At 38.7% G+C, this 17,105-nt stretch overlaps 1 protein-coding gene across 1 annotated transcript in view; it reads right to left on the reverse strand.

Moving 5' to 3' along the window:
* The window catches only part of LOC117237482 (hormone receptor 4-like), a 143,225-nt gene extending 128,480 nt beyond the window's left edge, over positions 1 to 14,745 (reverse strand). Inside the window, exon 1 of the mRNA XM_033501487.1 lies at positions 13,906 to 14,745. The gene's annotated coding sequence lies outside the window, so the exon portion shown is untranslated. The remainder of the gene's footprint in view (positions 1 to 13,905) is intronic.
* Between the last annotated feature and the right edge of the window lie 2,360 nt (positions 14,746 to 17,105).

Genomic DNA, 17,105 nt, shown 5'->3' on the forward strand with positions numbered 1-17,105 from the left:
AGTTAAGAAATTATAAGTTATTACAGAAATAAACAAATTACCGATAATAATGATAAATTATTACAATATTGACGGCTAATAAAAATATTATAGACTTTACTTTGATTTTTAAACTTTTGATATTTAAACTTTAATTCCTACCTCATAGTTGAGATAAAACTTCAATTTCTAAACATTCGATCATTTTTCACAACACGAAGGAAATACAACACTTAACAAATGATAACTCTACAGCGCCATAATAGTTCAAGGAACTCAAAGATCGCAAGGCAATCCGATCCAACCGCAGATACCGCTATAGTTACTCACAGTACCGCTAGTCCAAGGTTATTCGTATCCCGCGTGGAGCAAGCTGGATCATTATGGTGTCCCATGTTCCGCAAGAACCCCGTTTTCCCTTTTACCATCCTCCCCTCGCTCGTGGGATCCCACGAGGGTGAAAGTGAGATCGACGCCTTATTGAAACCGGGAAAGTGACACGCTGTTTTAGTCTTCTCTCTTCTCTTCACCTTGTTTCCTTTCCTTTTTTTCTTTTTTCTAACTTACGAACTTACATACGTCACGTTTAATAGCTCATGTTGCGAATGGGTAACTAACTATTGGATTAACGAAGGTCGAAAATCGATATAATAGCCCTTAGTCTGTTGTAAAACAAAGAGAAGGGAAACATTTTATCTGCGATCACCCAAAAATTCGTTGCGTATTTGTTAATTTTCTGTTCGACACTGTTGAATAATCGGTAGAATTTGTTTATGTTATGTGGAATGAATGTGTTTAAACAAAAACTTTAATGTTAGACGCAGTTTCTTAAACGCAGTGGAATAGACATATGTAGGACAACTTTGTAGAACAACAATCGAGATATCGAGGCCACCAGAAACAATCAGAATGATCTAAATATTTCTGTATTTCAAATATTTTATAAATATTTAAATAGTCCATCTCACCTACTTACCGTATATAATCGTATATAATGAATTCTAATGTCTCGAGAAACTTCGAAATGAAAACATAAACAGAACGATCTGAAAGAGTTCTGCAGTAATAGTAATTCGGCGTAAGCTTCATCAACTTCCATGTCGAAATTAACAGGTGAGCCTAAACTAGACTAGAATTTTATCCAATAACTTTCTCTTAAGGTTCGACATTCCTAAGAAAAGAAAATGAAATACTCAGATGCACTTGATACAGCCCCGAGGATGCGACCCCTCGTTACATAGCGTTTAGAGTGCTTTCGAAGTTCTTAATTGCAAAAAAGAGGGATTTATTGGAAGGAGAAATGGTAAGAAAGAGAGGAGAAATGAAAGAAAAGACCTATAACATACAAATCGTTTCTGCGTGCTGTGTGGACTAAAAGGAGGGCTAAAGAGTGGGCAATGAACCACTGATGATACCACGTAATCAAAAGTTACGAATTATGAAGCATGCATAATGCACGATCGGGTCTACTGTAACATTCATGCAAACCCGCATAAGGCTCCTCTGCGCTTATATATATCCATTTCGCGTATTCGATTAAATTTTCACGATTGTAAATTTCAATATAAACGTAACAATACACCGGTTCAACTAAATCGCTAAAACACGAGGATGTGGTTTGTTTCGAATTTTGTCTCTAAAGTCGGTTAATCCCATTACACACTTTGAGTGAATTTCGAAGCAATCGAATCTTAAAAGATAACCATTTGCTCTCAATATAATTTAAAGATGATCCTGTGGATAATTAATATATCTGCAGTATGCATTACACAAAACGAAATATTTGAAATAACTGACCATATTATTCTTCTTCAAATTAAAAGACATCTTTTCCTTAACATATGTATATTCTTCACTTTTAATATTCTTTAAATATATATTATATCTAATCGTATTTCATATATTATATGTGTAGTATTTTGATTTTATCGTTTCAAACGTTATTTGTTTCTGAGTAATGCAGAAACTATTACAAGCAAGTTTAATATCGTACCGCTTTCGACAGTTCATAGAATGAACAACAGCATGTCTGCCTATTAAATGCGAACGATTTTTTTCTTTATACAGATTTCTTTTAAAGACATGAAGTTTACCTTGAGCTTTTCAAACCATACCCCGCGTTTCCGTCTCGATCATTAAATGATATCTCTGATCAAGAGATACGTAATTGCGTGAATATTTGCATCGTTCGCACAAGGTAAACTATCAGTTGTGTTCTAGAGTGTTTTTAAACCAGATTTGCTTCTAACATAAAGTGTTGCAAATGCAACGATTAAGAACGTAGATGTCAATAATACCAATATCTATTTCGTTTCTAATAAAAATCTATTAATAAAATTATAACTCAAAGTATAACTAGGAGAGGACCGTATGTCATCTTCATCTCCTTAAAAAAGAATGCATTCTTGTGTCCGCTAACTTGTAAAAGTTTTACGAAACACGTGTCAATTATTTCTTATTCTCCTTTCTTCCACATTTCAATTCGTCGATTCATATTATCGATTTTGTCCTTGTACATCTATATATCCACAATAGCGATCAATCGCGAAACAAAGAGAACTTGGTAACATTTTATTGAGAAATCCATTTCGTCGTGGTAAAAGTTGAATAAACGAAATCTGGTTCCAGCGCCACTGATTCCTCATCGCACTATCGTGCATGTTGGTGAACGAAATTGCGCGACGATAGATCGAGTACTATAGTGAGAGCGTGGAAAGGTCCTAAGTGCGGCATATCGACGCCCCGTGAGGGTGAAGTCCTTGAAGGGTTCTCGGAGACGAATCGACGGATAGGGACGATGGTTTCGTGCATTCCTGCAGGCAATTCCACAGCAGATGGAGTCGGCAGCAGGAAAAGTGGGCGAACACGAAACACCATGGGGTAGGAAGCCGGACGAAAGTGTTTTCACACGCGGGAGGTCCTAAGAGCTTAAAAAAGAATGGCCGAACTCAACCACAGAAATACGTATTCTCGATTTCCATCAGACGTTTTCTAGATTTATAATAATTTGTGTAACGGAAAAGTGAGACTTGTATTCAATTTTATATATTAAAGTTTGAAATACATGAATTAAATTTAATCGAGTAAATTAGAATTTGATAATTTAGTACACATTTTGATACTGGAGTGGTGTATGAAAAGTAGCAAAACAGAAATTGGAAATTTTCGTGTAGAAAATCTTTGGAGATCGAATATTAAAAGTTTTATGACTGGAAATATAATATTCTTATCTGTAAAAAAAAGCAACAATTTTTATTAATCTAGTATTTATTATATTTTCTTTGAAAAATAAGTTATACTTCATCGTTTAATATTAACCTTTCGTATTGAACTGGCTTGAAACAAATCATTCATTTCGCATAATACACTTTCAAATTTAGTTACCTTATATACGTTAATAATGTCTTACATGTAATAATTACACTGAGGATTTTTATGCAAAGTCGTACATTTGTACGAATGTAATTAAAAATATGGAACCCAGATAGAAAATTGCTTTACCTGCTAAACATTGGAGAGAACACCATTCCCTGAATATTGCATATATCTTTACAAGTACTTTGCACTCTACGCATTTTTGCACTTTCAAAATTCTCATAAATCCACAAAAGTTTTCGATCTAACAATACCTCATCTACACAGACGTTTCTTGTATTGCTCGCATTTCCTGTATCATTAAATTTATATTAAACGTATTATATTAAACGTTACTATATCTACATTTACAAGGGCCAAGCAAATCCACCTTTATTAACGTTCAATAGACGTTAAGAAAGAATCTTTGATTGATTAACGTCCTAATTAATGAATTAATTTTTCACACAATATTAGCCTTAACAATAAGAAATATCTCGATGAAAGTAAAAAGAAGCCACATGTTTCAAGAGTTTTTTCAATGAAGCGAAACATCATTTGCCTTTCGAATACGAACTAACACGAACCAACAATCATGAACGCGAATTCGCACAACAATAACGCAATTAATGGACGAAATAATCATCCTTAATTCGAATATTGATTCCGGGAAGTTGTTTCTCACGATTGGCAGACGTCGATAGCGAGCGTAGCAAATCGTCTATTACTGCCTCGCTGTGTTCCAATCGCGATAATGGCCAACGGAATAAGACCACCGTCCTGCGCTTTTGATTCCTTCGAGATGGGCCTGAATTCGATTAACGGGAAGATATAATTGGTAGAATAAAGAATCTGATCCGGCAAGAACGAAACAAAGAATTACAACAAAATTTAAAGAACGATTCGATCGAAGATTTGATGATTTTACGTTGAAAAGCAATTATAAAATGGTAGAATTAAAGTGTTCGGGCTTTCAATTTTTGTCTGTTCGAATTAAATGTCTATTGACATATGATATATTTGAAAGGGGAAAAGAAAACATAAACATAAAATGTGTAAAACTTTTAGTGCTGAAAGTGCAATGTTCATAAAATTAAAAGTATTTGCGTCTCGTAAATATAAAGATATTTCAAACTCGACTACTTATAAATCCCTCAACTATTATTTTAAAAGCTTTTAAATAGATAAACGATGTTACAGATCTTCAAAATGTCGAATGATTCGATTATAATAATAAAATATATATTTATACTATTTACAACTCTGGAATGTCGAACATTTACAACAATAATAATTAAATAAAAATCAAAAAATGTTATCGTTATAACAAAGATTTGTTAGATGTAGTTCATTGTTTAATATATGCTTCAATAAATATTTAAAATTGTATAATTTGCAGAACTTCAAAAATGGATTTGGTGCATTACGAGTTACATAACATACAGAGATCACTATTTTCTAACAATATCCTCTTTCATTCTGAAACACAAAGCACATTTTATGTCACTCTTTTATGAATTAAAATGAGTTTCACATAGTGGTATTATTTTGAATTAGATGCACAAATATATCTTTCACTCAAAGAAGCTTTGTTTCATAATTCTTCTAAAAACTGATAGTAACTGATACTTTATTTTCTTCTCAAATATAGTACGTATTTTATTACTTATTGATAAAAAGTTTCTGAATTACTTAGGTTAATTACAACCACGTCCCATTGATATTTTCGAAATTAGTATCTAAATATATTAAACTGTAAAATTTTGTTTACCCTGAAGAAATCAGCAACTTGTAAATTAATCGATAAATTGGCGTTAGTTTTATTTCATATAGGGAATGCTACAAACATCTATACAAAAATGTCAACATTTCAATGTCAAGATGCTGTTACTTAAATGTCATAGTTTAACGAGAAATATATACATACTATCGCTTCAAAGGAATTCAATCACGATCCGAACACTATGTTCCGCGGTTAAACATCCAGATTTACAACGATTCTGTTCATCAAAACGTTTCGAGCTCTTCCTGGTGTCGCAAGCTTCATCTACATTTCATTTTATACGACCTATTGGCCAACCGGCCGATGCTCAAACGGTACTTCTGATATTTAGTCTGCACGAGTTTCGCAACGCCGCGCGATGCCGAAGCATCGGTATACACGGTTGCCTAGTACCGAATCGAATTAATTGCCAGCGAACCGATTCTTTTCGGCCGCGAACAACCCCTCTGGGACGATTCATCGTTCGATCAGAAATTCGTTTAATAAATGAAACGCGTTCAATCTCTATGAGAATAACAAGCACGAATTCTTCCATGGTAAAAGAAACGTTACAAATCTCTAGTTTTAATTAGACAATTTGTTTTGCATTGGCAAAAGATTGTGCGATTAATACGACTATCGTTGGAACTCACATCCTGTCAAATCCATAGGTCCGTATTGTTCTTCGAAGTATTTATACGCGAGATAATGGTTCGACAAAAAAGAAGAACTAACTTATTTTAGGTCAGAGAAAAAAGATAAACTTGCTTTTTTTGAATTGTCACGATAGCCATGTTTTTTCGTCCTAAACGAAAATTATGAATTAAATCATGACAGAACGAAACGAATCGAGAAATGTAATATGTAATATATTAACATGTTCCCTGTTACAGCGCTTTATCTGACGGCAGCGATCCATTCACTCGATTAAAATTAATTGTAGCAATAATGGTGACCTTGTAGGCGACGAATCTGCATACCGTTCGAAATAAACGGCCTTTCATTAAAAGGGTGATCGGAAGGAAGGAAACGTATCACTCGATGACGAGCAACTTCCTTTCACGAACCTGCGTGATATGCCGTTTTTTACGGGAATTTTTTACCATTTTAAGAGAAAATAGTTAGAATAGACATTAGTGCGGAATATTATATTCATACTACAAATAAAATACGTTTCTTCCCTACAAAATATTTATTACACAGATAAAGGAACGTACCCATGTACTTCGCTTAATCAAGAGCTAAAAAAGAGTTTGCAATCTGAAATTATCTTCTATAAAATTAATTCGGAAAGTCGCTACACAAAAACCCACCCCTAAAACCTATTTTCTCTCATTACCTAACCCCAATATCCATTACTCAAAACAAACTTTCTCTATCCCTTTCAATATACCATCCATCCACCTCTACCCACATTCAACAAAGCAAGCCAAGTAACAGCCCACTTTGATTCATAAAATCACCCGGTATCGTATCCTATGACGCTATTCGCCACCACTTGAAAGCTCGAAATAACAAGCTCGTCATCATTGTCAACAATCCATGCTGTTCCATCATCCTTTTCCTGCAGCAAACGAGTCATCGTGATTTCCCTTGGAAATCGGAAGATGAGCCGAACCGCTATGTAGTAGCATGCTGTGCGAGGGTTTGTCTTCGTCGAGGCACGAAGGCAATGGCGTAGCCGTGTGCAAGTAAGCCGATTACATATGCGGTTTTGATCAGAGAGAGGACGAGAGGCGCGTCGCAAGAACACTGTCAGTGCGGGGGCGCTACTCGCGCGGTCGTGTCGACCGCGGGTGTTCGGCGAGGAATAGTCCACCAGAGCAGGAAGGGATAACGAGCGCGTGGTCGAGGTGGGAGAGCGCCAGGCGGTAAAGTGGGGGTTGTTCGGTGGCACTGGTGGCAGTGGTGGCAGCAACGGCGTGCTCGGTGTCATTGCCTCGACGCTCGGGGCGGCCAGTGACTCCATCACTGACCTAGTGCCGAGGATGGCCGATCGGAGGCGGAAACGGCCGAGCCAGAGGCCGTCGACCTCGGCCGGCCTCCAGCGCGACACACACCGATCCTATGAGTAGCGCCCCGCGACCGTACACATTGCGCCTTGTCCTTCTCTTTCTGTGTCCCCTCCTCCCTATTCCCTACGGCTCGTCTGCACATCTCAACGCTCTATCGTTCTCCGCGTTTTCTCTTTCTCTGTCTCCAACGTGGCCGTCTACCCCACTCGATCCGCTTCGATCTCCGTTTCGCCGCGTCTCTTTCTCCAAGCTTCTCCGGGAGCTTTCCATCTCTTGTGCTAGCCGCCCATTATGTATACAGCGTACACAGGCCGGCTGCTGCTGTCCGGTCGCTCCTGAAAACCGCGGAAATGCGCGAGTTACGGTTATGCGTGAGTTTTGTAACTGCGCGAGGAGGAAGAGAGAAGGAGTGGCGTGGCGTGGCGTGGCGTGGCGTGGCGTGGTGCGGCGTGGCGTGGCGTGGCGTGGCGTGGCGTGGCGTGGCGTTGCGTGGCGTGGCGTGGCGTTGCGTGGCGTGGCGTGGCGTGGTGTGGCGTGGTGTGGCGTGGTGTGCATGCCGCATGCCGCGCCGCGACACAAGGGCGAAGGAGGCAGAAGGGCGGTCTTTTTCCATTGCAGGCTCACGCACGCGGGCCTAGAAAAACGATCCCTCGCGTCAACGTGAAAACGTAATCCAGACGTGTTGGTTTCGAGCCTGTTCTCCTCGACGCACATTGACGAACGACCGGTAGACGTATCGGTTTTATGACGGGGAATCTGGCAATTTCACCGTAGCAGAAGGCTCACTGTTTTCGATGATGGAATTTCAAAGGCAGTTTAGCACAGTATAGTACGCTCAATGGATCGACAGGGGGAATGCGGGACGGACGGGCGGTCGGTTCGTGTTCGATGGATAGGGCACAGCTCACGAAGTATCGTTACTTATTTCGATAGCCGTGCAAGCGTCGTGACTATGGCTATGGATGTCCTATTCTCGACAATCGTCCGCTGCACAATCGTTCGTTCATTCGTTCCATCGATCGATCGACTTCGACATCTTTCGCTTCAATTTTTGGTTGCATCATCGTTGCTGTGAGATTCTGTTCCATGTGAACGTTTCAGTTAATTGCTTATGTATGTCAATATCTTTTATTCCTTAACGCATTAATAGATGAATAATACATTTGTTAATATAATTTAATGGAAAGATTTAACTCCCTACAAGTACATATCGCACGAAAAATTGATTACGATCTTTACCTTAATTTGAAATCCATAGACTACTGTAATAAGTAGTTACTATAAATTGCAAACAGATTATTTATCGACGTAGAGCTGTACTAATTTATTAAGAGGCTATGGTGGTCAGTAAGCAATATATAAAAATTATAGTCGCATAGGCATATAACTTACAAGTTACAAACGATTAATAAAACCTTAGAGAACCTATGTAGACACATAATAACTCATCATGCATGTCAAGAACAACCTTTCGATTACATCTTCGGCTCATTCCATTTTTCTCTGACGAAATACACGAGTAGAAGATGCCTCTATGAGCCAACACATCCGGAACACCTTGCATGCACGAGCGAGACAGATGTACCCGTGGTCCGTGACAAATACAATGAGATTGTAAATCAAGTTGGGTAGCCGACCAACTATCGAAAGAAATATCGCTGTCGCGCGTATGAATCATTACGAGTACGACCAGGTATATTATCAAATAATCATGCATGAAAAGAAAGAAAAAAGCGGAAACGCTAAAAAAAGGGGTCGAATAATCGTTGCGATATGTCTGTTCTGAAGTTCCCAGTGAAATAACCGAAAGAAATCTATTCCATTGGCTGACGAATGAAAGCACAAGCCACCCGAACTAATTGTTGTCACAATGAACAACGCGAGCTAAGGAAGTTGTATACAAACTGGCCGTAGCTGTTGTATGTGTATGAAATACGGCGACGCCCAACAATTTGACAGTTTCTATCGATAGCCCAATGAAACAATGTGGGGAAAAACACGTTTATTAAAAATACGCGTGACTGTCGCTTTCGGGTCGCTATCGTGAAGAGAATCCAAAGAGAAACGGGCGTAAAAAGAAGCTCTGTCGTAAGAATTTGTCAAAAGAAAGTAATTTGTCGTTAATTTTTAGTTGCGATTTATCACGATTTAGTTGGCTTTTCGGAAGTTATTCAGAATTTACGTTCAAGTACATATCTTTATCTTCTAGTTAAAATACCGAGGTAACTACGCTATCAACCACGTTTATCGTTGTATTTATATATATCGTTATATCACGAACACGATGTGAAATTACGTAATCTTGAAATGTATCGTACAAAATCACCGATCTCCACACAAATGATTCTTATAGTACTCTGTACCTTCAGCTGTCTCTATAAGATTTAATCGAATTCAAACACGTTGTTCGGATCAATTCAAGGAAACAAAATTCTGATCCTACGAGGTTAATTAATTCCATCTATCTATCTTTATCCATTCCTACTTCGTAATTGTAAGTCGTCTAACTCTTCTTCTGATACAAGCTTCACATATCCCATGACGTCAAATTCGACGCTTGCATTCAGCGAATCTTTAAGCATTCAAACCGCGAGATGTTGCCTCAACTTTTCACTGCTTTTGCATTCTGGCCCGTGATCATTGTCGATCGTCGTGACGGAGGACAATTATGATAAAGATATGCGGGATGCATCTGTTTAGTATACTGAAATACTCGTGGTGAGACCGGAAACCGGGACCGGAGATAAATGGTCCTCGCTGTTACCATTCACCGACGAACAAACGTGGAGAGACACATTCCAATATTAGTCGATATCAAAGACAAGAACGGTCCGTACTGATGGCCTGTAAACATTACAATCACAAAATATCGCGAATGAACATAACCACGAGTTAACTCTATCGTGGCGCTTTTTACAACCATGAGTGTTTTCTTGAGTTGAAGGTGAATAAAATAGGAGACGTTTCGGGGCGTTTAGATTGTAAAATGGTTTTTTAAAGTCAGTTGTCGAGTGGGTTCGTGCTATATCGTTCGACGTAGTGGATTTTGAAACTCGCTCTCTTGGAATTTAACGTTTTTATTGAATGTAAGGCATGGGACTTTGGATTTAAGTAAAGTAATTGAAAGAATACCTTGAGACTGTAAATTGTGAATTATACTCTGCAGCTGGTTAACTGTTATTGAAATTTACTTAAACTTTACTTTTGTTTTTACTATAAATGCTACTAAGATTATAAAATAAGCGAAATATTTTTTGGCAATAATGATAATCGATGAAGGAATTAATTCAGACACTAGAAGTTTCAGCATAACTTGGAATTTCAATTTAGTTTTAAAATGTGAGTTTAACGTTATTTTAGCACTATTTAAAATGAACATGGCTTAAATATCGAAAATTTATATTTTCTTTATTCTTCGTACAGTTTCAAGGCAAAAGAAATATCATTCCGCTGGTGGAAATAACGAGCACGCGAATTCAGTGAAAATTAAACTGGATTTCAAAGGCGATGGAATCCTTTTCATTGATCGAAATAATTTTATCCATTCGATTCGAGTGCGTTCGCAAACTATTTCTAGTATTTCCCGGTAATTAAAATTATTAACATACGTTCATGGACAAGCGTGAATAATTTTACGGATATATGAAAACGAATGTTTCGTGGGAACAATTTAAATGTTATTATATATATATATATTATTATATATTAAATGTTATTATATATATATATATATATATATATGTATATGTATATGTATATAGTTTTAATCGATTTATTTAGTAGAAACTTGAATTTCTAATGGTCACCAATTCTCTCAACAGAATTTAATTCACCGATGCGTCTATTGTTGCCGAAAAAGTATTTCATTTTTCTTGCGAAAATTTGAATTTTTGTATTAGAAATATTCGAAGAAAAATTAAGGAGAAGTTTACAATCTGTCTACGAGAAAAAACACATTTATTTTATGCTAAACGCAGGTTTACAGATAAATGTTTGCTATAGCAAGTGAAGTGTAATAGCTAAAAATGGGAGATACCATTGACCGTTGATCATGATCATGAAATGTATATTTTGGCAACATTAAAATACCAGAGGATTTTTTAAAGAATTAAAAATATCTTTTCCAGATAAATTAGAATTGTTAATATTTTAGATTAATATTCATTTGAGATCGCCTTTTCTGATTCATGATATGCGGTTATATACGCGTATTTTTCACTTGAAAATTAATAATTATATTTCTTAGTTTTTAAAGAGAGCAGGAATATCGTAGCTGATCTTGCATATATGTAGAACTATGAAATACATAGAACTGTACGTACGTGTTTTATTTATAGATTGTTAAAAAAATGTTTCCAAATTCCCGTGACTTTTTATTTGCTTGCCATATTTATATTTCACAAGTATGTATATTTTTACATTAATTTTAAGTGTTAGTGTATAAAATATTTAATGTATAAAATATACTCAATCAGTAAAGAAATATTTAAATTATGGGATGAAAGTATTCCTTGTTTTATTAATAGAATAATTGATCGTTTTTGCCTATAAGGTGAAAAAGAGTGAAGTGTATGGGGAAAAGAGAACGAAAGAAAGAGAGACGAAGAGAGAAAAACGGGACAGGTACGGATATGGCGCGCCACGTGCACCGAGATTCGCACGTTCCTAACCTACCCCATTCGTTAACCTGACCCATGTTGCGATTCCTCCGTAGGTCGATTCCCATCGAGCGCGAATTAACCTACATAGGCATAGGCATTTCTGCGGGCTCAAACCATAGGTTTCTGTCGATACAAAATTAACCAGCGCTCACCCTTCCGGTGCAACGAACGTTTCCACTCGATACGCAATCTCTCTTTCCCTATTGATATCGTCGTTTCTTTCTCTCCTTCCTTCCCTTCTCACCATCCTCTCTCTTTCACGGAATTTCTCTTCTCGTAATTCTTTTCCTTTTTTGAGAATTTCTCTCCCCATAACCCTCTCTTTTTGAAGAAGAAAGTGATCATTCTAGTCCAAAGCATTTACGCCTGAAGTATTTTCTCAAGCAATTTAAAAGGAAGTGGTTAATACTAATCACCGGGTAGTCCATTGAGTTTCAGATATTCGGTTGGAACTAACAAATGAAAATAGATTCATAATTTGATACGGAATTTGGAACATCTGTGAAGCTAAATGAAAACATTTGAATGTAATGTATAGTCTTGCAAAAAGAAAATTCTCTCTGCCTGAGAAGCAGAGGTGTCATTTTGCTTGGAAAATGAATAACGCTTGATGAACATTCCACTTCGCGACATCCTTTCGTTCCATTTCGCGCGCGACGCCCTTTTCGAGACGAAACGGGAGTCGCATAGAAATGTAACCAGATGAATGTCTGCGACGTTTTACCGAAGAATTTCGGCCAAGCATATATTTTACCTTCCAATCCGGTCAAGTCCACTCGCTTTTGTACTCGTTGCACCGGATTTCGGAGGGGATCAGCCGAATTTCGGACGAGTGGAATTTCGTTTTCCCTCGTCGGCCTACATTTTCGAATTCCGATGCGCGCACATCAAAATTTATAGATTGCAGCACTTGAGAGTTATTTCGAGTCGAATACGCGATTATTCAATTTTTTGAATAAATGCTACTAATTTTTCGATTACTTACGAATAATTATTATTAGTCAATAATAGTTATTATTGGTCAATAATAATTATTAGTAATAATAATTATAATTATTACTCCGAACTAAATTAGTTCGTTAAGGCGTTCACAATCCGCACGTTAAACTTACTATAAAATTATCTATCAAGGATCGGAGTAAACTGTATAAAATTGAAAAGATACAGGTTAAGATCTTAAGAAGAATGTTAAGACCTTCCCAATGTATAAAATTATCTCTGCTGACTCGTAGATATATTTATCAGAAATCCTAGAATGTGTATTTTAATATGCCGTGAATGAAACTAGCGGTAGTCGATGAGAACAAATTGCCGGAGGAATCTACTCGCGCGCAGACAATGACTTCACGTAGAGTAAATCGCGGATTCCTTTTCTTTCACGGAGGAAGGGAAACGCTCTCGAGCACGCGAAAATGAGAACGAGTCGCGGTAAGAGACAGTGAAGCAGTGAAACTCGATCCGCAAGCTTAGAGGTCGTTTCTATCTGTTTCCTTTCCTTTCTACCGCAAGAGTAAAGTTCCATTCTGTGACTAGCAACGGTACATTAGACTCGCGAACACTCTTTCTTCGCGTTTCTCAGATAACGATATTGTTGGTATCGAACGAACGAATTTTTACACGTATCAATCCCTGTTAAGTTTCAAATATATTAAAGCGTTTTACTCTGGATACTTGGAAATTATGTGTTTGCAGATTTTGTTAGACTATGATTTACCAGATAATCCAATCCATACATAATCCATAGAATAATATCGATAGACAGATCATATAACTTTTGACGTAACAGTCCAACTAGTATTGCTAACGAAATCTGATAAAGTTACCAATAGGTACTGATAAATTGTTCCTATTAATGATTGTCCCAATTCCTAACAATATACGAAATAACACAATAATAGACAAATAAAAAGTTTCAAAGAACGTAGACACATAGCTATGTATGTAAGTAATCTGCAACTCGGAAGGCATTACAGAGAGTTAATAAAAAACGACGATCGATCCCACAAACGCCTGATTGCTTTTGATGCAGGGTACCGATTTTTTTACTCGATGGATCGAGAACGTTCTGAAAAATCGAAGGGATCGATACCGAGAATCAATATTAACGGCATATGGCGTACATGGTGCAACTTACATTTTTGGCTCGTCGATGATCGGCCATCAACGTGAGCGGCAGGTGTTAGCGTAGCCTCTTTTCCCCAACTGTGCGGTGTTCCGGAAGTAGGAGCGTGGACGACACCGGGCCGGTCGCGATCGCGGCCGCTTTCAGCTACTCCCCAACTCGTCGCACCTGCGTGTCATTCTCCGTCACGGATTATCTGCCTTGTAGTATCGGACCTGTCGTCGAGTAAGCCAAGCCCAGGGGGTTCGCTAGCCAGGAAAATCGTAATGTCGATCACTTTCACTGCGCGCCGCGCGTTCCCTTCCGTGTCACAATCATGAGACGACCAGGGGCTGACGGGAAGGGGGCCGAGACACGAAGAGAAGAGGAACACAGAAACGGGCGGCGAAACGACGAGGAATACAAGTGAAAGAGAGAGAGAGAGAGAGAGAGAGAGAGAGAGAAGCGGAGAAAAGAAAGATAGTCGCGCGTTGGTCAAAGAACGGAAGATGAGAAAGGAACGGAAGATGAAGCAGACAGTGAGAAATAGGGACGGAGCAAATAGGAGAAAGGAGAAACGCCGCGCTGGAGTGCCGGTGGATCGTCACAGTTTCACTTTTAAATTGCTCGAGGCGCTCGCTCGCTAGCCACTCTCCACTTGCTTTATTCCGCGCTGCTGCGTTGCGACTAGGTCGCGTGCGTGTTGTGTACGAGGATTACCGTTACCGTTAACGTGACGTAGACAGTCACCGGTAACGTCATAGACCGCTCACTCTCCGGGTGTGCTCACCTCTTCCTGTTGGTATTCCCCGCCCAGCTAGTCGCTTTACTTCGCGCTAACGAACTCTCGGATTGACTTTCGATATATACGTGTACGTGCGTATATAACGATACGTGCTTCACATCTTGTTGGAACCTGGCTGCGGGGTTCCGATACCACCGAGTCGTTCGACTGGTTCTGCAGGAGCGTCGCTCTGTTACATATCGGTTATCGTCCACTCTTCTCTATTAGCGTTAACCGCCAGGCTGTTGTTGGTCCATTTACCGGATTCTTTCGATCGGTCGACCACGTCAACGAACTTGAGTTCGATCCTCGTGATCCATTGTTCTACTTCTACAGGAAACAAACGATCCTGCGCTGTGAATCAACGCTCGACATCATTGCACGATCGTTAACTATCTTCCAACTTGCGCTTCATACCTCTCTGTGGGTTAATGATTCGGCTGGAAAGTGCGTGCTGTTTGCGACGAGGCAGCTCACGAGATAAAAACTCAAGACAATGGACAACTGTCTAGCGAAACTGTTTCTTCTTCTCGATCGTCTTTCCTCGATTACTGCTATCAGTCCGGTTTGTGCACCGGCACGCCAACACACGACAGAATCACGACGCTTTCGAGTACTTTCCGCCAGCGATTCGCGGTCATCACAGTTCAACATCAAGCCTGCCGTCTTCGGCCACCGAGCTACTATTCTCGTGCGTACGTTTACGCGACGAGTTTGCCGATTATTTGTTCCAAGAACTTATGCTGCAACTGCTGGAACCGTGCACGATTCTTCCTCGTTTACGTTCGCTGCAGGGAAGTAAAATGGCTCATGGCACGTGTCCCTTGACGGCGAAAGCGACGCGAACGTGAGCCTTTTCAACGATTTACTCTGTCACGATGACTAGTGGTATCTACTCGATACTTTGCATTTCGTTGGTCACAATCGACATTTTAAGGGACAAAAAAGCTGCAGAAATAAATTTTCCTTCGTTTAAAATTTTATTTGTTTTTTACTTTTACTGCTGGCTACGATTTGCCTTGCGTACAGCTTATTGTATTTAATAATTCATTAGACTATTATATAAAATTCTCTTTGATCGCGAAAATCGATACTAAATTTCCTTTCTCTTCTAAAACTGACATGATCTCTGGCGAATAGCTGGAGAAACAAATTATGCAGTATAAAAACTGAAATTATTCGATAGTAATTTTCTGGTGACATCGTTCCAATGCTTTCCCTCTTGTAATTTGGAATTCCGATTTACGCGTGGCTCAGTCGCGTGCACCATTCGCCAACGGGCCTGTTTTATAATAAAAGCATAGACAGCTGGCCTGATATTCGCGGTGGCAACGAACCGCGGCAACGTCCCGCGGCAACGTCCCGCGGCAACGTCCCGCGGCAACGTCCCGCGGCAACGTCCCACGACACGGAAAAGGCAAAGGGGGTGCGCGAGATCTCCTCTCCTAAGCGAACACCAGTCGCGATCGATCGCGATGATCGTTCCAATCAATTAATTGAACGAATTTGTCGCAGTCGGAATATGCGGGGATCTATGCGAACGCACAACGACCTATGAAAAATCCAATGAGGTTTGAAAAAGAAATTCTATACGATACAAACCCCTTCCTATCGATCTATCGGATCCTTTTTAAAGGCTATCATCGAAATCAATATGATTCTTTAAAAGATACGTTAGAATGTTAATAGAAATTAACTTTTCTGAGATGATAAAATTCCGTAGAAGAATCTCGTATAGATGAATTTGTATCTTCTTGGAAATCTGAAAATTAACGGCAGCTATACATTCTTCGGCATACTCATCGAGTATCAGCGAGCTTTGGTTACGATAAGGTTCGATCGATAATTGACTCGTTATCGGGTACAGTCGGTGTAGCGCGAGACAAGACCGCCAACCGTGCACGATAGCCTCGAATTATTACTAGATAACGAGATCAATTCGGTTAATCGCCGTTAGGTGAGCAAGTATATATATCTGACTGCAAAGCTCGAGTCCGTTGGTTCTATTTGTTGGAAATCTTTGAGTAAGTGTATATGGACAAAAGTCAACCGAAAATTTCAGGAAATTATGGAAAATTTAGGAAACAGAGAATTAACAAAGCGTATAAATGGGTAAAAATAAAACGAGATCTGTTTTATCGTTCAACATTTTGTTCTTTAATATAACTCGCAAATATTACTATGAATCAGACACTATGAGTCATTGATAAAATCTACCTACTTTTAAAATATTGTATAGTTTCCATTTTAAGCATTAATAAATCATGTAACTGATGATTTTTAAGTACCAAGTACGAGATCAATTCAAATAGAGAATAAAATGTGTAAACGATTAAAAGATAATATAAACAAGTTGACGAGTTTTATCTTCTTAAGTCACTTGGTATATGTGTGCAAAACTTGAAACAGGCGATCGAACTGGTTAACGATATGTTGCATAGTCAAAATT

This window comes from Bombus vosnesenskii, unplaced genomic scaffold (genome assembly GCF_011952255.1).
Source record: "Bombus vosnesenskii isolate JDL3184/JDL3185 unplaced genomic scaffold, Bvos_JDL3184-5_v1.1 scf7180000013379, whole genome shotgun sequence".
In the NCBI taxonomy this organism is placed as follows: domain Eukaryota; kingdom Metazoa; phylum Arthropoda; class Insecta; order Hymenoptera; family Apidae; genus Bombus; species Bombus vosnesenskii.